The 23,493-nt window shown below is 40.4% G+C and overlaps 1 pseudogene; it reads right to left on the bottom strand.

The window, feature by feature from the left end:
• Nucleotides 1-10,338: 10,338 nt before the first annotated feature.
• On the bottom strand, nucleotides 10,339-11,207 carry LOC133765446 (DCN1-like protein 3; annotated as a pseudogene).
• Nucleotides 11,208-23,493: the final 12,286 nt, after the last annotated feature.

Genomic DNA, 23,493 nt, shown 5'->3' with positions numbered 1-23,493 from the left:
CGCTGAGGAAGTTCCACCTGGAAGGCTTTATCTAATCCTGTTACTTCTCCCAGCCTCCACCTCCATGATCTATCAACACATGGACTGCGGGATTAAACTTCCAACAATTCAAAGTTTGCACATACATTCAAATCATAGTAATATTTCATAGAGTTGTTATAAGGATTGTAATTACTATCTGTGATATGCTTTGTAGTTCCTAGTATATAGTCAACTTTGAGTGGTTTTTTTAAATCATGTTCAGTGAGTTCTGGAAAGCTAAACCATTGCCAGACCCTCTGACACATGATTGGAAAGATCCTTCATCTTCATTGACCGAAGGCAGAGTATCTAAGAGTACTTTATAGGGATGATGGACACGTTGACTGGGAACCTGGACTTTCTTTTTTTTAAGATTTTACTTATTTATTTAAGTGGTAGAGCTACAGAGCGACAGAAGGAAAGACAGACAGAAAGGTCTTCCAGTCACTGGTTCTTTCCCCAAATGGCCACAATGCCTGGAGCTGCACTGATCCAAAGCTAGGAGCCAGGAGCTTCCTCCTGGTCTCCCATATGGGTGCAGGGGCCCAAGCACTTGGGCCATCCTCCACTGCTTTCCCAGGCCATAGCAAGGAGCTGGATCGGAAGAGGAGCAGCCGGGACACAAACCGACACCCATATGGGATGCTGGCACTGCAGACTAAGGCCCAGTCTACTATGCCACAGCACTGGCCCCACAGCATAGACTTTTGCAGCAGAAAACACAAAGTTTTACATCTGACTTTGACATTTAGTAACCACTCTGCATGGGCAAGTGACTTCCCTAGTTTCACTCTCCTGACTTTTGAAACCAGAATGAAATACCTAATAGCATTTAACTCTGAGAACTGGGTAAAGTTATGCATGTACTGCACTTCCTGGCAGGTGTAAGCACATAAAAAATACGAGTTATTAAAACTAATTGGCATTTTCCTGGTGATCTATGACAAAACTTGTGCACAACGAGCTTTTCCACTATCGAGCAAGAGATTCAGGCAAGTCACACATGTACATGTCTGGTTACAGATTTAAAAAAAAATAAGCTTCATTTGAAAAATTCTACTCATGTGAAACCCATTAAATAGAAATGAAGATTCAGTGACTGGTGATGCTGCTTATAAATACTCCAATAATACGCTTCAGCGGCTGACATCCGTAATGTCTCTCGTCTGGCCACTCCTCTGTCCCACTCATTTGGCTAAAGCAGTGCTCGTTTTATATTTTCATATAAAGCACATGAACTAAGTCCACCATGTTTTCCTGTCTGTTCCACCTATAAAATGAAATTTGTACTTCATTCTACTTTCCTCATAGAGATTAAAGCGTTGCCACTGAAGCCTCCAATAAAATACGTGATAAACTTCCAGTGCAATGCGAATGCCCTGATCTTACAACAGATAGCAATGGAGTGGTGATGAACCTCTTGTGAGAAGGGAAAGCCCAGACTCCATGGGGCCCGAGGTCCAGGTCAATCACTTGCCAATGTGTTGGTGACCTTATGCTATTCTGAAAATGGACAGTAGGCGCTGGCATGAGTTAATCATCCAGGAACATGTTACTGTCATTTCCTAACTTCTCACCCTCCACTGACCCCTTTACCTGGCCACTCCTTAGGGGCTGCAGTCCTGACGATACCACTGACAAAGACTGCACAGCACAGAACCATATCGAACGTGGCCTTCAGCCTCTAGCTCCAGCAAAAGCCTGTTTTTTGGGCTCCAGTGCATCGTATCTCAGATTATACTCCCAACACAAGTTCCTCTACTCTGCTTGGGGTTCAAGTCATTTATTTCATAAAAGTCAGAGGCCACACCTTTCCATATCTAAATCAAACAAAAGACTTGGCGCATATTAGAGGCAAATTGTTTTTTTTTTTTTTACTGACACATGTAAAATTGAACCCGTTTCTGTAATTTATGTACAATATTCGAATATTCCATGAATGGAAACACCTGGGTCCCTGCCACCTACGTGGGAGACTCAGATTGAGTTCTGGGCTCCTTCCCCCGGTCTGACCCAGCCCCATTTGTCGTGGGCATTTGGGCTATGAACCAGCAGGCTGGAGCACACACACTCTCCCTTGCTTTATAAAAAGAGAAAAATTGCTTACCTCACATTGTCCTTTTGTGATGCAAACAACAGATGTGCAAATCAGGTAGCACAGAGCATGCCACAGAAGGTCAGTGGTTATGAAGTCCCCAATTCTTGTCGTTGTTGTCAGGAACAACAGCGAATACCCAGGAAAGCACTAAAAATTAAATCTGAGACCCTAAAAGGAAATGGTGGGAAAATCAAAAGAAAGTGAGTGGAGATCACTGAGAAGGAAGGCACTGCTTTGGTTCACAACAGGATACATTCACTGGAGAATTTCAGCTCCCCTTTCCACCCTCCCCACCTATAAACAAATAGATGTCCAAATAACAGTAACACTTTGTCGGAAACCTTATTGGTTTATCTTCACAAAATACATGGCCAACAGTCTAAATTTTTCAGAGGAACTTCTCTTAATACTCAACAAATAGAAACACACCGTGCTGAAGAGAGTTAAATTGAAAAAGCTGGCACTGTTTACTAACCTCCCGAATATGGTGTTGGGTAATTGGTTGGTATATATTTAAAACTTGTATGACTTCATTTTTTACGATGCATTGTAAAATCGCCAAGTTATTTTATAACTTATTTAACTCCATTCATAATACACAGCTGCACTTGAACGCTCATTTTTCTGTATTTCTAAACTCTCCATTATGCTCCGGACTTAGTTCCGGGACCGTCCAAATGTATTTTGTAAGCTACACTGAGCTTTTTAGGTGGCAGTAATTAATGACCTTGGCCTTCAGCTACAGCATTATAACTCACTTTGGGTGGCTTTTCCCACCACTCAAACAAGAGTTTTGCACAATAAAACCAACCTCCAATCAATATGAAACATCTGAAGTGTGTTTATTTATATATTTATTGCTTTCATCTTCAAAGCACTTTAATGACTAACTAATGGTCTCTTTTAAAAATGTGAACATGGGTAGTTCTCTGCTCACAAGCCCAGCTCTAACAAGCACTGAAGTGGCCACAACTCTGAAACAAGTTCCTTCACGTCCTTCCCCTTCCTGGCCTGCTGGTGCGAGGTTCCATTCGTGTTCACGCTACGTCTGACAACCAAAACAATAACAACAGAGGACAACGTAGATGGAGCAGAGCACACTGGGCAGTGGGGTCAGGTGGGATCACAACTGGATTGGCAGTGGGACCCAGTGATCTCGCAGGCCAGAAGGGAGGGGCCACATCCATGTTGCTTCGCCAGCACACACAGGAGAGCTGGGTTTGCCAGAGGTAATTACTACTCAGACAAGGTTTGGGTACGTAATTATCTCCTGATTTCAGATGGGTGTGGGCAGGGAAGAGCTGGCGCTCTGGGTGGTTTCCTCAGTCTTCTTTAGTTTTCATGTATTCAACACCAGGCTGTATATAGGCTGTGTTTTCTGAATTATTATCAGTTCTCGAAAAACAACAGCCATTGTTGAGTGAAGGTCACAGTTCATCTGAGAGGCGGAACCTCCTATCTCATGCCTCACTGTTAGGACTTCTGGTCCCTCTCCAGCTTCCTGCTAGCACACCTGGCAGGGGAAGAGTGCCCAAGTGCTTGGGATGGAGCGCTTGCAGGATGGAGTTCCTAGTCTTAGCTTGACACTGGGGTGTGAACCAGTGGATGGAAGATCTCTCCCTATCTCCCTCCCTCCCTCCCTTCCTCTCTCCCTCTGTGTGTGTGTGTGTGTATCTCCCACTCTGTCACTCCTTCAAATTAGTTAATTTAAAAAAAAAAAAAAAACAGGCTGGGGACTGGTATCTTTTCTATCAGTGTCCATCACAAGGATCCGAAGATGCGCATTCCTTGGGTTCCAATATCAACACAAAATATAATTAAATCCTGTTGCTAGGACAATTTCTAAGTACAGCTCCCTTGTAAAAATGTTTAACTTCAAGAAAGAATTACAAAAGATTTAAACATTTCTAGAAAACCTGTAAAATGAGTTAGTTCGCCACCATGTTGTTGTATAAGAGCAATTTCTATGATAGATGGAAAATATCAGGTATTTGGCTTTAAAGTCAGTGCAAAGTTGACGACTTACCCTTTGGAAATCATCATACCACATGCAGAAAACCTGGAGCTGTTTGCTCTTAATTACTAGTAAAACAGGAAAGCAATTAGTAGAGCAATTAATTCAATATGTAGAAGGCACATTTATTAGCCATTTTTTCCCTAATATAAGTGTCTCAGTTCATAGGACATGTCCCAGAGGAAAAATAAAATTATCATGAAACAAGAAGTTTAATATAAAATAAGGTATGGTGTGTGCCAGTTAACGATCTTAACCATACAAAAAGCGTAATGGAGGAGGCCCCTGTCTCACCTCTATTCTTCCTAGCCCACAAAATTACCCTGCTGCTCTCTAAACAAAACCCTATCTGCTTTGACCCCAGTCTCTGAGTTATTTTCTAATAAATGATTTCCCCAAATAAGAAACATTAAAGTGAATACTGAACACAAATTTTAATTAAACTAAGTAAAACTTATTTCCTTGCAAAATTAGTTTTTTCTTTCAAACATAAACTTTACAGGCTAAAGTGATGACTTTTCTGTATTTAAGTTTTATCTTTTTTTTAATTTAAAAGATAGCATGAGAGAGAGAGAGAGAAATCTTCTACTCCCTGGTTCACTCTCTAAATGGCTGCAACAGCCAGGGCTGGACGAGGCTGAAGCCATGAGCCAGGAACCTGGGGCTCCCCTGTGGATAGCAGGGAACCAAGCACTTGGACCATCTTCCTCCACCTCCCAGGCACATTGGCAGGAAGTTGGACCGGAAGTGGAGGTGGGACTCCATCCCTAGCACTCAAATGTGGGATGCAGGCATCCCAGAGCACTTCTTAACCTGTTGGGCTTTGAAGCTCATCCCAAAATCCGTCTTTTGGTTCTGCAAAATTACCTGTGGCTTTTGAATTTCTATCGATAGTGAAAAGTCTATTTTCCCACTACACAAGCATACTTCAAAATATTCATGGAAAATGGCATTAAAAGATGAAGTTTATTTTGGTGCATATAATTTTGAAATGTGTGCATTTTTTTTCATAATACACATTTTCCATGAACCATCTGAAGATCCCTAATGCCCATGGATTTTAAAATTCCTTTGCACCAAACAAACATTTTTAATTCCCTTTCCCATGAAAATTTTGAAGTATCCTCATACTTTTCCATAATATCAAGCCTTAAAACATGCCATTCATTCCAGGATAAGCACTCAGAAAGATGTCTCCATTTACAACTTGTGAGTAGGCCTGGCCTGTTGAGGTATAGCAGGTTAAGCTGCCATTTGCAATGCTTACAACACAGGCATCCCACATCAAAGGTCTGGTTCTAGTCCCGGCTGCTCCACTTCTAACCCATTTCCCTGCTAATGCTCCTGGACAAGCGGCAGAACGTGGCCCCAGTCCTTGGTCCCTTGCCACCCATGGGGAAGACTCCACCCATGGACTGGAGTTCCTGGCTCCTAGCTTCAGCCTTTGCCAGCCCTAGCCATTTGTGTCCACTTGAGGAGTGAACACGTAGACGGAAGCTCTTTTTCTCTGTTGCTCTCCCTCCCTCTCTCTCACTGCACCTTTCAAAAATAAATAAAATAAATCCTTAATGAAAAAAAGTTCTCCTGAGGATTTCCAATGGGCACTTTTGTACCATAATTATGAGAAAGTTTTGTACATATTCTAAGCATAGCTGTTTCATCTTACTGTATTCTAGTTAATATGATGGGGAAATTTTTAAAATATGAGCTCACCTTCAGAGTTTGAATACTGAGAGTGCTGTGGGAAGAGTTGTTTCAGGATTAAACTTGAACATTAAAATTACAACAGGGATGCTAATATGTGTATGTGGAATCTACTAAGGATAGAAAATATTACCTCTTTGTGTAGAAAAATAATTAAAACTCTTAAAGAAACACAGATTGCTTAAGTGTTGAACTCATACCATTGACTGTGATGCTGATCCAATGTCTCCAACACGTCATAAAAGGGAGCAAAGCAAATACGATATTAATCTGAGTCATCCGATAACCCTAACGGCGCGGGAGGTTTTTCTCTGGAGAATGTTACACCAAGCCTTCTGCTGCCGTTTTGCTATGAGGCCTTCAAAGGCCTCACGGCACTGCGGCTCTTAATTTCAAAGACAGAAACAGCGCAGGAGTCGGGGCAGTAATTGGCCCTAATGTGTTTTAGACGTGGGATCCTAATTGGAGCGTGGTCTGAGGTATTACCCAGTTTGGACAAAGAGTGTGCTTCTTGCAGAGTAAGGCTGGCAGCTGTGTCCTTGCAGGCTGATCAGTTTGCTGACATCCTGCGACCTCTAGTGAGAACCAGAAGTTGTCAGCCAACATAAATTTCCTTGGCCAGTCCTGAGTCCCTATAGGAGCTGCAGGGACAGGCAGAAGAATACTGCACTGAGGCTCGCAGGATGCTTGTTCTTTTTCCAGGTAACATTATTAATTTAAGAGAGTAAAAATATTTGAGATACTACTCTTAAATTTTTTTTTCTCAAATCTTCTAGAAATCTCATGACATCAATAGAGCACCTTCAATTACTTCACTAAAGTTAACCAAAATAAAAGGAAAGGCTGTGAAAAACCAATGACCTATGAAGTTAGTTTCAAGGGAAAAAAGAAAATAATGTGCCTCTTCTATATATATTACAAATAATTAAAAGTGCACTTTTATTTGACGCATTTTATATAGTAAACATTTTTTTTAAATTACATGCTCTAATTTTTAAACAGTTCAATTATACTATATTTTGATTAATCACTATAAAGCATACTACTCTATGAAATTGGAACACTAAATAATTAAGTGCATTTCATTACAAAACATAAGTAAATACGTAAGGATTGAGAATAGCACGACTAACTCTCAAGGCACATAGCGTAGCAGCTGGTAAGGGGATCATCCTAAAAGGTTTATTTGTAATAGTTCTAGCTTTCTTAATAATGTCTAGTTGATTAAGGTCAATGTATACTTATTAACAGCAAAATATACGTACAGAAAGGTAAACAACTCATGTACACCCACCCAGGCTGAATGCACAGTTAGGGCAGATTATGGGTTTAACCGGACAGAATATGGTAAATTTCGTACAGGATGAGCCAGTGAGGGACTACAGATACTCTACGAGAGCCCTTGTTTATGCTTCTGTGGAACTGCGGTCTTCGTACTCTTTACTTGTTGAATATGATGGTTAGTGGTGAATTAAGCCTGTGATTGTAGAGTGAATTCAAATTACGGTTCGAGACCCGGCTGCTCCACTTGCAATCCAGCTCTCTGCTGTGGCCTGGGAAAGCAGTGGAAGATGGCCCAAGTCCTTGGGCCTCTGCACTCACGTGGGAGACCCTGAGGAAGCTCCTGGCTCCTGGCTTCGGATTGGCGCAGCTCCAGCTGTTGCGGCCATCTGGGGAGAGAATCGTCGGACAGAAGACCTCTCTCTCTGTCTCTCCTCTCCCTGTGTAACTCTGACTTTCAAATAAATAAATATTTTAAAAAATTATGTCAGCAAAAATTAAAGAAAAAAGGAAAGAAGGAGGGGATCGAGGGCAGGAGCGAACCCAGGAGGGAAGTATATTTATCTTCTTAGAATTGTACCTATGAAATACGTGAAATCTTTTGTCTTTATGTTATTAAAAATTTTTAAAGATTTTAAAAATATTGATTAGATGAGAAATATAAAGACAATTTTGAATAGCCATTGACTAATTTATTTGAAATAATAAAATAATGCAGATAGCCAAAACAGGCAAGGCAGTAGATGAAAGATGTCTTTCTCTTCTCTGCACTCCCCCGCCCCCGCTCTCTCACTACCTGTCCAATAAACAAATAAATCTTTAAAAATTCTACTTATTTTCAACCTTATTCCAGCCTTACTTAATCTGTAAGAGGACTATGGAAAATATCCTCTCTTTGGATCTTACCTTGGGTACTTAATCACATTTTTTCCCAATGTTGCCTGTACTTCATAACTTTCTGTATTTTAATCTCTCCATTGTTAGTAACAAAGGAATGCACCGGGCATTTGCAATGAGTAATACACATTTATAATGAGCTTTACAGGGTGGGAGTTTGCGCCAATGATTAAGATAACCACATCACAAATGGGAGCGCCTAGCTTCAATATCCAGCACGGACTCCTGACTCCAGCTTGCTGTTAATGCAGCAGGTGTCTCAAGTAACTGCTCTTTTTGCTGCCACGTGGGAGCCCTGCATGGTGTTCCTGGTTCCCACCTCTGCCGTGGACCACTACAGGCTGTTTCAGGGACTGGGGAGTGAGCCAGCGGGTGGGAGTGCTCGCTCTCTTTTTCTGTGTCTCTCTGTGTCTCTCTACCTCTCAAATAAATAGATGAAAGAAGATAAAATGGATTTTACACTTAAACATTTACAAATCATTTTTCATTATTTTAGAACTGTAGTTGCTATGGAAATATAAATTTAATCCTCACTGAAAGAAGTTAGGACACTACATCCCTAGTCTTTAGTGCTATAATATTTAGTGATGTTCTGTCAAAGAATCTTCTGGAAAAAAATTAGGATTGTTTGAACCACATAAATAAAGCACACCTAAAGATATCTATATACAGCGATATTTTATACCCATACATATGACTTCACTTATGTATATGACATTATGATTATGTAACTCTAAATGAAATTACCTAAGTGTGTGAATGTGCCTATTACTATTAACCCAGTTTCTCTCAGATTTGAGTATGTGGATGATTTCATTAAGTCCCAACAATTGCGTTAAATAAACTCATAAAATGACAAAGTACTTGCTATTCAGTCAATAGAGCACACTGTTTATTGATAAAATTTGGTCATTTTGTGATTTGCTTTGCTTTTTCTCCCTCCCTCTCTGCCTCTATTCCCTCTTTTTATGTCTTCATTGTTTTTAGATAGATAATTTAGTCTAAATAGTTCTAGAACTATTCTTACAGATTTGGCTTCCTACATTTTTAGCAATTGGTTTTTAAACTGAACAGTGATAGTAAAGGGAAAGACAGGAATTTTCACTACATTTTTCTCCTTGTTGGTGTTACTGTACTAATGTTCTAATTTTGTAAATAGTAATTTTGAAAAGTAATTTCAATTAATCAACCAATATAATTCAAATATACCATGTGGAGTATGTGGACATTCGAGGAGGCTTTGAAAAGTTCACGGAAAACGGAATAAGTGTATTCCGATGTGAAAACGGGAACAACAGGAAGGTCTTGTGAACCTAAGCTGTCATCACATTACCCCAAAAGAGCCTGACACTCACAAGAAGAATCAATCACTCCTGGAGTGAAGTGACAACCCTGGTGCAACTCCCAAATACACGTTGATATCTGTTTGGCAGAGTTCAGGCCAGGCCCAGGCTTCTGCACTTGCCAGACACACAGCTAATGATACACAAAGAAAAAAATCAAACAGAGCTCCAGCTCAGCTTTCCTTCAAGTCCACTGGCCAGCAGGCACTGTATGTGGACCACAAGGAACAGACATTTTGGCTGGGAGGCAAATGACCCACAGTACAACAAACAAACAAAGCCTTTTTACCTACAGCATGAAAATACAGAAACTACACCAAAGAAAGAAAATCTCCGAGAGGGCCCCTTCCAGCAAAAGTGAGGGCGCCCTGCTTTGCATTCCATGCTGAAGTAGTTCTCAGTACAATTTGTCCCAGAAAAAAAAATACAAAAACCCTGCTCACTTGACTGACAGGTGCAGCATGCTGATGGATAAACTCCACATTTACTGCAATATGTCAAAGAAGAAATGAGCAAGCAGTGAGGGGAATACAGTTTGGGATAAATTAGTTTGGCTGGTCTTGCTCTCCAAGAGCAATTATGTGGCTAGAAATGAATGCAATATGGTTAACACTTAACACCGCGACTCAAGTCAGTGTAAGGCTTCAAAACTAATCATTACGGACTAAAATCAATGAGGCAAACAGCACACCACTCAGTACAGACCTGCCCTGAGAAGCAGAGAACTGGCACCAGGTTTTTCCGATGTCCCCATGTTAATTCAACCAGTCCCATTCTCTCCACTCAACCCCACACTCTCCTCCACAAACAGGGGTGGGGGGTGGGAGAGGGGACTAAAACATAATGGAGCACTTCAGAGTCCTTTCAGATGCAAAGCAGAGAAATGTGTAAAACAGAAAGCATCTGGATCTTCAGTGATTTCCAGAAAGAGCAGATTCCGTGGTTGGTTGCAGGGCTGCAGGTGGATCCTTGCACAGACACTAAGTATGCTCCTTGGGACGCAAAGCGGGAGGCCCTGAGCTGAACGCACCTCTCCCTCCCCCTTGTTCTGTTTGTCACTCCGTTTCCCACTCCACAAGGTTAGGGAAGTGACTTGGGAGGCCTCATTGTCACTGTAGTTGCCGCCAGAAGGACAATCACCTGAGGGAAGTGAAGGCACAAGCCCCAGGTGTCTCGGGAGACGCTCCTGAACCCCGCGGGGTTCTCTGTAAGGAAGTGTAGCCACAGGTCCAATGCTGGAGGGCGGGCAGGGCAATGGCTACTTCCCAATGCAGTGACCACTGCTTCTCTTCAGAGTCCAGGCCCAACCGAAATGCAAAGATACAGAAATCTTGACTGTATCTCCCTGTTTCGCTTCTGTTAAGAGGCAAGGGAACCATGCACAGATCCCATCAAGCTGTCTGCACTTATTGTTTCGCAGCTGTCAGAAAAAAAAAAACCTCCTTCCTGTGACTTTGCACATGTAGCCACCTAGAACTGCCAAGCCAAGAGCAGCACTCGAAATTCTGTGGGGTCATCACTTGTACGGGTCATCGCAAAAGTGTTCCACACCTTCTTTCTAGTTGCTGCCTCCCACTGGTCCCGAGCACCTGAACAGTTCTTCCAAACTCTACAAGGAAGACTCCTCCGTCCGCACTGGCCTGGGATTCCTCCCAGGACGTTGGCAGCTGGCCTCCGGATTCTTGGTGCATGATGAGGATACCCACACCTGGCTTGCCACAGGGTGGCACCTGCTCTTCACGGTGGTCTACACCACACCTGGTGTGTGATTTGCTGCTGGATTCCAGTCTCCATTCTTGCTATCCTAGGCTGCCGTGGGATTCTTGCACTTGGTGACGCACTGGCCCATGGTGCTGATGGCCCCCTCTAGGTTGAATACTCCTGCTGCTGCTGGCCCATTGGCCATCACTCAGAGGAGCCAGCCAATAGCTGCTGAAGAGTTTCCTGAAGTCAAACCCTTTCTGGAAATGGCAGAAGCCCAACAGGTGAACTCCCTAATATTCCTGCTTGGTTTCCAGGCTCCCTACCTCCACTGCCACTACTTACTCTTCCATCACTGCCTCCACCTCATATATATATATATATACATATATATATACATATATATATGTATGTGTATATGTATGTATGTATGTATATATATGTAATATATATATAAATATATATATATATATTTTCCCAGATATATATAATCTGGGAATTTATATTAATCTTTGAACATCAGTTTTCTGACATCAGGAATCATATGAATCCTAGCAATCAAAATCATCACAAGTCATTGCCCAACTCCTTCTTCCTAAAACGATTACAACCCTGTAAATACCTTACAGTTGTGCAAGAGTGGCAGGTATCCACGGAGCATCTCAGCCGTATTCGTGTTCTTCTGGTTTCAGCCTGCATTTTCTCCTGAGTTTTCTGATTCGGGATCTAGAGATGGCTGAGTGCTCATTTGTCCCCAGTTCTTTATAATGGATGAGGGTGCCCTAACGTCTTGAGGCACTTTGCAGGCGTCACTGGGGGCACCAACGTTTACCTATGCCTCCACATGCAAAAGCTGGTGGATGAAGGCATTTGCTTTTATGGATGAATGGGAACTGGGAAACAGCATCCATCTCTATTTCTCATATTCAGTAACATTCTCACACTCCCATACGCCAGGAGCAGGTCTGGACTCTCAGAAACACTGCTTACTCAGAAAAACTAATAACAAGGTTATTAGCAGAATGTCTTGCTGTTGTCTTATTGCTCTATGAAGAACATTGACCTACAAAATAAACCAACTGTCAATAAAAAAAAAAATTCAATCTTACAGGGACCAGAGTTTTGACACATTGGGTTAAACTGCTACCAGTGATGCAGGCATCCCATATAGGTCCCAGATGCTCCACTTCCGATCCAGCTCCCTGCTAATGTGCCTGGGAAATTAGCAGAGAATGGCCCAGGTACTTGAATCTGTGCCACCCAGTGGGAAGATTCAGATTCGGTTCCTGGCTTCTGGCTCCAGTCTGGCTATTGAGGTCATTTGGGAAGTGAGCCAGGCGATGGAAGATCTCTATCTCTGTGTCTTCCCACTCCCTCTGTAACACTCTTCCAAATAAATAAACCTTTAAAAATTCCATCTTACATTATTTCCTATGCAATTTTTTTTTTGACAGACAGATTGGACAGTGAGAAAGAGAGAGAGAAAGGTCTTCCTTTTCCGGCCGGCGCACCGCGCTGATCCGAAGCCAGGAGCCAGGTGCTTCTCTTGGTCTTCATGCGGGTGCAGGGCCCAAGGACCTGGGCCATCCTCCACTGCACTCCCGGGCCACAGCAGAGAGCTGGCCTGGAAGAGGGGCAACTGGGACAGAATCCGGTACCCCAACGGGGACTAGAACCCGGGGTGCCAGCATCGCAGGCAGAGGGTTAGCCTATTGAGCCGCGGTGCCGGCCATCCTATGCAATTTAACCAGCACTTTGTTATGCACGCCAAGAAAAAAATAGAATACAGGGTTTCTGACCTTAACAAAAGCATGCTTTTATGGTGTAGAAATAGCTACCAAGTAGCTGTTATAAGACTCCGAAATGATGACACCACCATAAAATAGTAAAAGAGTACAGTATAAATCTTCTGAACAGTTTGATGCTTTTTATTTCTATTTTTAACTTATTCTTTAGTGAACACAATGCTAGATGGAATGGGCTCTGTATAATTATTCCTTTACGGTTAACAAAACAGCTAATAACATTAATTTATATTTCATAAATCACAGACTAGGTATCCTTCCTATCTCCCTTCTTCTTTTTTTTTTTTTTTTTTGGACAGGCAGAGTGGACAGTGAGAGAGAGACACAGAGAGAAAGGTCTTCCTTTTGCCGTTGGTTCACCCTCCAATGGCCGCTGCGGTAGGCGCGCTGCGGCCGGCGCACCGCGCTGTTCCGATGGCAGGAGCCAGGTGCTTCTCCTGGTCTCCCATGGGGTGCAGGGCCCAAGCACTTGGGCCATCCTCCACTGCACTCCCTGGCCACAGCAGAGAGCTGGCCTGGAAGAGGGGCAACCGGAACAGGATCGGTGCCCCGACTGGGACTAGAACCCGGTGTGCCGGCGCCGCAAGGCAGAGGATTAGCCTAGTGAGCCACGGCGCCGGCCCCTATCTCCCTTCTTAAAAATGTTTACCGACTTTGTTGGTTAACTGAATTGAAAGGCATGCTCAACTTGACAATACCAGGAAGCCAGAGGAAGATTCTGCTTCCATTAACCTGTTAAACAATGTGCACCCATAAGCATTCAGTATTTCACTGTGTCCCAGACCCAGCTTGCTGCAAGAAAAACAAACTGTTCAGCTCTTTTTGAATGCTTAGATCATATTTTTTAATCACTTAAAAATGTGGGTTTCCGTATGCTTCCTTGTATGAATATTTCCGAGTGCTAAGACCTCTAAGTGCCAAAACGAGGGAACGGAACCTAAACAACCTAACGGCTCTGCTCTCGTCTCAGCAGACTGCTTTTTGCCTTTTCCAGATTGTTACATCTGGTACATCTGGTATAGGGATTAGAGAAGAGAGTCTTTCCATCAGGGGAAGTCCTTTTTTAGAAATTCTGTGCTCTATCATTTGAGATTCTTGGTTCTTTCATGGATAGTCAGGATTTCCCCAGAATCTTGAACCAAATCCAATCATGTGATTTTTCTTAGAAAATGACTGTTTCCACTTTTTAATCAATATTTTTGAATTTATAAACATTTATGTATGCAGTATTTTATTGTTGCCTTTAGGTCTGCTATTGTACAAAAATGCCATGCACACAAAGAGTCTTCAAAGTTGGTGAAAACCACATTTCATGAAAAAGCTGTCCATGGATTTTCAAACATTTTTGCACCAAAAAAACCTTGCATCGTTAAATTCCATTTTAAATGGTCTTCTTAGAGTTCCTTTGTACATCTCATGTTCTTTTGATTCCCCATTTTATATATTTCTGATTTTACTTTACTGTTAGACTAGTCAAAGGATTTCATTTTTCTATTTAATTTTTTTTTCTTTAGTAATTCCTTTTTAAATGTATGCTTACTTCGCTGAGTCTTTTTAACACTGTCAAGCCTTGGTTCACTGCCTTCCACTTCCTCAGGAATGAGTAGCTGTATGATGATGTACATTTGGAGTTCAGATGCAAGAAACAAAAACTGTTTTGTTTGAGGATGAAACAAATTCAATGGAACTGATTGTTCAGAGATTTTGGAAGGCCTGCAGAAGTGGGTTTGATTCTGATCCAGAAATGACCCCAGAGGAGATCTCAGAATTGGCCAGTCAGGGGAAGTAGCGTCTTTGGTACATCAGGGGAAGAGAATCTGGGAAGCCATGCCTGGACATGCTGACTTCAGGAACACACTCCCCGAGCTTTGATGCGCAGTCAGGAAGTTACTACATCTGCCTTGGAAGGAACAGGGCTCCCTTTCCTACCAGGAGAACCACCCACCTCAGCGGCAGGGAGAGGAAAGCGCTTCCCTCATCTTCATCTTCTGTACCTTGCTGACCAACACGGCGGCCACGAGGCAGCTCCAGCTACTGAGCATTGGAAATGTGTCTGCTCCAGACACGGATGTGACCTCAGTTGGCAAAACCAGATTCCAAAGTCGTAACGGAGAAGCGGAATGTAAAATATCCCAATTTTAAAGTCCAATGACATCATAGTTCTATTTTGAATAGATTCAACATTGAATAGATTGGGTAACATGCAACATGCATCATTAAAATTAATTTCACGTTTTCATTTTTACTTTTTGTATTGTTAAGTTCTAAAAGATTCAAAATTACATAGGTGGTTCACATTATATTTCTGTTGGACAGCACTGTTCCTGAACTCACTAAAGTGTGTCTCTCAGCCAAACTAATTTCAGACCTAAACAATTAATTGTAAGGAAGTCATGTGAAAGTAGGATTTAACTTTTAAGTTATTGTCATCCAGACAGTCCTCCATGCCCAACTGGAAGCTAAAATGAATAATCAAGCAACCTAAATATGTCTTGCATATAAAATATTTGTAAGAAAAAGTTCAAGCAACATCTCATTAAGCGTAAAATTTATTTTTCTCATTGCAGCAATTATCAATAATATGTAGTCTTATTCTAATTTTGTTGTATTTTACTCAAAACTAGTCAGAAGATTTACTTTTTAATCTCCTACATTCTACATTTTTAATGTCCAAGAATTTGAATTTTTAAGTTTTCACTTTTTCCAGCTAACTTATTGCTAATTTTTATTTGTTTCTTATGTTATGATCAAAAACATAGTGCTCTACATGTTTGCTATTAAGGTTTTCTCTGTGGTAAAAAGTACAACCAGCTTTTGCCAAAAGCTCACAGACATACAAAAGGAACAGATTTTCTCTGCTGTAGCATAAGAACATTAATTTGTATGTGTTAATGTCTTTATTTGTCTTATTAAAACTGTCACAACTGTGGCTTTTTGCTTTGTTTCTGTTGTTTCGTTTTGTTTTATTTTTGACTTGACAAATCTGTTAAAGACAAAGTTGTGTAAAATTCCTCAACTTTGTTAAAAATAACATATAATTAGGAGAAGTAAAACACTGAACAAATGAGCAAAATATAGGCTGATATGGGATAAGTATAGTTTAAAAGATAAAAATAGAAGCCATGCACGTTTAGCCTAAGGGAACATTTTGTCTATCATGATGAGAAAAAATACCGTATAGAACAAGACATTTTTCTGATTCTAAACATATGAGCACAATTTGGGGTTATAAAAGAGGGGAAGGAGCAGCAGCCCATGGGAGCAAAGAGGCTGAGGACAGTCCGTGAGAACACAGGGAATGCGGCAAAGCTCATAATGCAGATTTCCTGGAATATGATTTGAACATCAGTAAGAAAAGTAATGTTCAGGGTTTTTTCCTTCTATTGTTAAACATTTGCATTATTTCTTCTGGGAATCATATTTTATAATCCTTTCTTAGTTTTCCATTGGCTTTTCTTCTTACAATCTTTATTTTTTCATAATTAATATAACTATTTCCCTCAAGTTTATTATTTCCTGTTTAGCCTATTATCTCCCCTCATCCTATATATGAAGACTCCTGAAAAGACTTACACTGAGAATAAGCATACCACTGTGGGTGACTTTGAAATCAATATGCTGTTGAAATAGTCTCAGAATTGAAAACTTGGGACTTAACGGGTTAATTGGGTGACATATGTGTGACAGACAGACATTTCTGTTGTTCACCATCTCAATTCACTCTTTACCTTGTGACAGCATTTTACTTTGTGATCTGCTCATATACATAGATCAGATGAAACGTGTCTATATTTTAATTTCTGCCTTTTCTATATATTTTTAATTCATCAATTATGTAATTTTCCTAACACTATTTTATTGAATAGTCTTCCTTTCCGAATGGTTTGTGACATCAGATACAGTTCTAAAATAAAGGTTCTATTCTTTGGAAGATCTGCTTATACAATGCTAGATCTACATTTTCCTAATTATTTTGGGTTCCTATTATATATGCTTCATATGATATATATTATGGAATATACATTTTATTAGGTATATGACTACTTGATAGCATTATTCTCCCATTAGTATTCTTGTTAAAAATGATCTCGGTTGTTTTGTTCATGAATTTCTAGAAAGGTAAAACAAGTAAGACCCCAAGAAGAATTTTTAAGGATATTTTGGAATTATACAAAATCTGCAAATTAATGAGATAACTGGGATCTTTATACTCATTATTTTATTCAGGGACATGTTTACTATACTTACTTAAATCGGTTTTATTGTATCTTAATAAAGTTGTATTCTTTTCATAAAGCTACTGAACTTTTATTGTTAAAGTTATTTTTACAGATGCTTATTACAAATACATGGGATCTTTTCTAACAGAATTGTTGGTATTCCTGGGACTCTGGTTTTTATCGTCATCAGAGCCTGAATTCTTCACAAGGTGACTTAGACATGTGATAAGTATTTGCTTAATGAAGGAAATGATTTTTTGCTTGCCTTTGCTGAATGCGCATTAGAGTATTAGTTGTGCTTTCATAAAAACAGGAAGGCAGTGTTTCTCCTGGTGGTTATGCCATCCACAGTCTACATCTCCCAGCACAGTGCCTGGGTTTGACTTCCAGCTCTGGTTCCTGCTCACGCAGGGCCTGCGAAGCAGCAGGTGACCAAGTAACTGATTACCTGACACCTACATGGGAAACCTGGATTGAGTTCCTTGTTCCCAGCTCCCAGCGTTTGCTGCGGCTCTGACACAGCTGGGGAGTGTACCAGTGGATGGGAGTGCTCGTGTTCTCTCTCCTTCTGCCTCTGCCTCTCAAATAAATAAAAAATTATATTATATATGTGTGCATGTATATGTATATACACATATACTAATATTATATACACATGTATACTTAAATCATTATTTATATATTAAAGTTTTATTTTTTAATATAAATAGCTATATTCACTGGAGCAACTTAACACTTTACCTCAATTTTTTGGAAACTAGTTCTATGGGATGCAGTTGATGAGGTGATAGAGAAAATACTGAGTCTTGATTATTTGTGCTTTTCCCTGTCCTCTGGTTATGCATTCTGGAGCACTCTATATTTACCATTCTAAAGGGAGGAAGATAGTTCTCCTTCCTCACTAGAAATACCACACACACACAGGTGGGGAAAACATAGACATCTCTGTTTCTCGTATCTTTTTCCTATGTCTTCAGTCTGCATAAGCAGATGGGTCTACCATGGTGGCGCTGCTGAGACAGGTGCTACTCTCCATACATTATGTTACAACAATGACATTCACTGAAATGGTGATGAAAAGTAGCATTTTGTAAAACATTAAATGTCTCTTTAAATGTAACACATCAAACTGCAGTTGTCTTGTGGATATCAAGGTAGTTGTAGCTAATGTATGAACAGCAGTCAGTACATTGTTTACCAATTACAGTTGGATATTTGCATGCATTCTCTGTAGGTGTCAGCATTGCTTTGTAAGAGTCCAATGCACAGATTTGCATTTTCATCTCGTCAAAATATGTAACTTTCAGGTTAAATTCAAAGTTAAAAACTGGAAGCGCTTCTCTAAGACTAAGAGAATGCTAGACCATTATTATTTTAATAACAAGTTGTGACTGAATGACTTAATTTCAGTTTGAAAATTAAAAATGAATATTTATGTTTCTTCTTTAGGCATGCACCGATAAGCACTTCCAAGGTTTCATGTGGCAATTCCCGGATTTAAAAATAAGATGCTTTGAAATATATCGTACAGCATTTATAGAACCTTATTCTATTTGGCACACGTGCACATGGCATTCCACTATTTGCTGTTGGAAGACAGTTAACACAGCATTCTATGGAGTGTTTTAGATTACAGAGCCCTCTGTGTCACTATGAACACAGTTCAAACTAATCACGTGCAGGCTTTTCATTGGAAAGAGTTACTAGAATTCAATCCACAGAACTCTTATTTTAAAAAGAGCAATGTATGTAAAATGTATGTTCCCCCAAGGGTATATATTCCTGGGGAAGTTTTTTGATTAAGAGAATGAGAGATGAGTAAAATTCTGAAATGGTGGCATCTGATTAATCAATGCTTTGTGCTCGGCTCCAGTACCTGGAGGCAGTCCTGCTATAGGCAGCCTCTGTCCCTAGGTCTGTAGTCAGAACCTACATGACTCTGATTCTCTACAGCACAGCAGACAAAAGGAGTATTTTGGAATGATTATGGAGACAGAGCACTCAAAGATATTCAAATAACAAAACCAACACTGCATGTATTTACGGTTGCAAATGATTGCATATTATAAATTGCAAATGACTTCTGTAATTATAAATATGACAAGGAAAAAGCAGGGGCTTTGAATGTACACGGCCAGGTGTACCTATCCAGCATGGAAATAATTTCAAGTAAGAAAATGCGGTGCAATAAACCTTTGTCTTCATGCCATTGCTTTAAATAATAGTCTGGTAACCAGCAAAGTTACTAACTCCCTTCTTTTATGTGCAATGGTGTGACAAAATGTTAGTAAATACTATCCATTTTTCTTCAGAAAATTATGCCAAGATAATTTTATAATTTACTTTGCGGTTCCTTTTTAGGTAGGCATTCTTTGGAAAGTCCAAAATACTGCAGTTTGAGTGTGAAAAAAAACATCAACAGCAGTTTCTCTTTAAATACCGTGCAACATATGGAATCTCACATGTAGCTGGCAGAGATATCTTTGAAAAGAAAAAAAATAGAAAATTTCCCCAAATTTCTCCATAAAGTAAGTCGTTATGAGCCAACTTTGATTATTTTCTCATGTGAAAGTGAACTAAGAATGCTGCCTTCTGAAACAGGCTCCTTGGAGAGTGCCACGATGCGCAGCTGATTGCCAGGACGAAGGTATCCGGAGGGAAGCTGCTGTGAGTATACCCTTTACAGGTTAGAACCAAGGTGAAGATTTTTGTTTTACTTTATGTTTAATCGACAAACGATAGTTGCAGGAACACAATGTGATGTTTCCAGATTTGTATACATCAAGGAGCAATTAAATCAGCCTAATTCCCATATCTGTCACTTCACATGTTGATCACTTCTTCATGGAGAAAACTTTAAAATCCTATGTTTTAACTATTTTGAAATATGCAATATACTATTAATTATAATCACCTTAATGTGCCATAGAACACCCAGACAATGCCTCCTAACTGTAACTTTGTACCCAGTAGCCGACGTCCTCTCTTTCCTTGACCGTGCCCTTGACCATCAGCCTCTGATAACCACCACTGCATTCTACTTCTATGAGCTTGGCTGTTAGATGCTATTGATGTGAGATCAAATACAAACCAAAAATTTTCCATCCAGTGTGCATTTAAATATAGTTATTTTTGATGCATTTCAGAGAAATTCATTTCCTGATACATAAATACTGACAAGGTCAGGTGGATAATCTTCAAGAGATTATTGCCCCAATGACAACAAATTGGTGTTGGTGGTTTGAATCTCTGGGACAGAATAGAATATACTGGAAAGGACTTAGGTTCAATCTAATCCAGGTTAAGAAACTGAAGTCTAGAAAGGCCTATTCATCCCCCCCACAGGGGTACAGGAGAAATTCCATCAAGCCAGGTCTCCTGTTCATGATTTCAGTATTCTCTTCATAGATTCTGAAACCTATATCAATTTTGGACTTTGAACCCCTAACCAAAGTCAGTTGTACCAGTACACAAAAACTGGCTCAGCTCCTTTAACTAATCTTTCGGTTGTAATTCAAAACAGATGTTTGTATTTACTACTAGTTCCTTACATCAACTAAACTAATTTTGGAATATTTTTCATTTCAGTTTTACATAAAATCAGGCATGTGCTGTGGCATAGCAGGTAAAGCCACCGCCTGCAGTGCTGGCATCCCATATGAGCACTGATTTGAGTCCTGGCTGCTCCACTTCTGATCCAGCTCTCTGCTAGGGCCTGGGAAAGCAGTGGAAGATGGCCCAAGCCCTTGGGCCCCTGCACCCAGAAGAAGCTCCAGGCTCCTGGCTTCAGAGCGGCACAGCTCCAGCCTTTGCAGTCAATTGGAGTGTGAACCAGCAGGGGGAAGCCCCCTCCCCTGCAATTCTGCCTTTCAAATAAATAAATAAATAAATAGATTCTAAAAAAAAAAAAGGCAAAAACAAACAAACAAACAAAAAAACTAAGATGGGCATATTGGATAATAACTAAATTCGACCTAATCCTGTATTTCTATGTGTATATTTCAATACTGTTTTCAATGTGGGCATCCCAAGTGGTGGCTGAACCCACTGTGCCACAACAGCAACACCTGTTCCATAGGTCTTTTCAAACAAAAACTATGTTCTAGGAGCATTCCACTGATAGGCCTGTATTTCCCCCAGCAATTTATATCTTATTTGAAATTCATCCGAAAGACTATTCCTGGTACTTACTCAGCCATGTCATTGTTGTCTATTGAGCACAACTTAAAGTGCTGTGAAAAAAATTGGGTAAAGCTTAACCAGTCTTACCTCCTGGAATCAGATCTCACTGTTGACCAAATTCACCCATTGAATTAGTTTATTTTTAGGTAAAGACACAAATAAGTAGAAGCCACTTTTGTGATACCATAGGAACAACGGTGCATATTCTGTGATAATAAAATCTTATCCTGACCCTGAGTGAATGTATTCTGAGAGTGACCATGCATCCTGTCTCTCCTACTCAGAACTAACATTCCTGTTGTCCCGGGACAAGAGTCTCCCTATCACTCTCAAAAGGACCTCAGTTTAGGTGATCATTTCTAAAGGTTACTACAAGGATAATACAAACAAGACAAATGTAGTATTTACAGTCCCACTAAGCAAAAAGGGTAAACCGTGGAGGAGGTCCTGCATGGGGTTTGTTATGTGAGTCTGACGTGGCTGCTGCGTTTAGATCCTTTATCCCCTCTGTCCAAGTGCTTTGCTGTCATTCCTAGTCCTGATGAAATTATTTTGGAGATTAAGATGCAGCTTGTGCCACAAAAGATTCAGTGTAGCCTCAGGAATGGTCATAGTGTATTGCAAGGTCAATGTTGCTAATAATCTTTATCTTTGCTCTCTCAAAAGTTCTGATTCTTTTCCAAAAATCTATGTGCTGCGATTTCTGACCTTCCTTCATTACCGCAGACACAAAGCCGTTCTGGTTTCTCCTTTTTTCCTTATCACAAAAGAACATCTGAGGGAGTTCTGAGTTGAAAGAGCTTTCAAACATTGGCCAGCATCTTCAGAGAGCACTGTTGGCAGAAAGCACAGTAAAAATAGCTCGTTTACATCAACCTCTGTCAGGAATACTTAAAAATTAGTAGTGCATCCATTTTTATATATTATGTGACTTGAGCTGATAATCTTGAGTTATTTAACTTGAGGTCTGGCGATAACCAACGTTGTTAGTAAAGAGTAAGTCATTGGACCATAGGTAATTACACACCGCATCACTGGCAAGGCGGAGAAAGCATGGTGTCTTCATTGTTGCTGGATGTTTAATGACTGCTGATAATAATTACAAGGCTGATTTGCTAACAGATCAGGCAAACAGTCACTGCTTTTTCCCACATACTGTAGCCCAACTTAGCACTTATGCATACAAGTCCTGAGTGAAAAAAAATTTTTTTTCCTATAGGTAACCTTGTATACCTACAATTCCCCTGAGTGGCTACATGTAAATAGTGGTTTTCAATGTGTATGTGTGCGCGTGTGTGTGTTTGGGTGTGTGGGTGTGAGTGTAGCTATGTGTGACCGTGTCCATCTGTGAAAGAGAGAGAAAGGAAACTGCCTATCAACCACGTCACATCTCTGAAATGACTCTTGTCAACTTAACCACCATGGCAGGTGCCAGGGCAAGAAAGTTGAGAGGAAGAAATTTGAGAGGGAAAAGAAATTTCCCTTCCAAACTGGAAGAAACAAAATTTATGACACAAAACACTGATACAGTGTAAGTGTTAATATGCAACAGTATTCTTCATCCAATGTATTGGACAGGATAAAAAGGATCTACATGTAATTTTTCATATTCTTTGAGAATATTCATAAAACATTTCATCTGACTGGATGCCATATTAATCTAAAATGAAAGACCCAGTGGGAGGCCTGCATAATTTTTCAGAGTTCAACTGGAAACTTTAAATTCCTTAAAATTAGTACCATATTATAAACAGAATATCAAGTTTCTGTCAAGTGCTTACAACATAACCATAGAGGAAAGACATATTCATTAATGAAAATTAGGGGAGATATGAGAAGGTAAACTTGTGGACTTCTCACATCTTAAATAAAGTGCCAGAACTGAGCCTCCCTTCCTGAACACATGGTGCGGTATGTTCCGTGGGGTGGCTGGGTTCGAGTTCTTGCCCCCAGTGCAAGAAAAGAATTCAAGGATGAGATGTAGGTAAAGTTCAGCAGACTGTCAAGATCTGTTGACAGGCAACGCGGAAGTTCTCAGGGAGCTGTGAGGGCATGCTCAGGAGAGCTGCACTCAGCAAGGTTCGGGTTCATCCCTTGAAATTATCTGGAGTCACAGAAGGTGGTGTCTGGGTGGAATTTAATTGAATACTTATCAACAGTGGTGTTTGGGCCAGAGCTTGTGTGCCACCTAATTCTTTGCCCTGTTTTGGAAAACAGTGTCCCTGTG

This window comes from Lepus europaeus, chromosome 8 (genome assembly GCF_033115175.1).
Source record: "Lepus europaeus isolate LE1 chromosome 8, mLepTim1.pri, whole genome shotgun sequence".
NCBI lineage: Eukaryota > Metazoa > Chordata > Mammalia > Lagomorpha > Leporidae > Lepus > Lepus europaeus.
The sequence above is the reverse complement of the archived record's forward strand: the minus strand, read 5'-3'. Positions and strand labels throughout refer to the sequence as shown.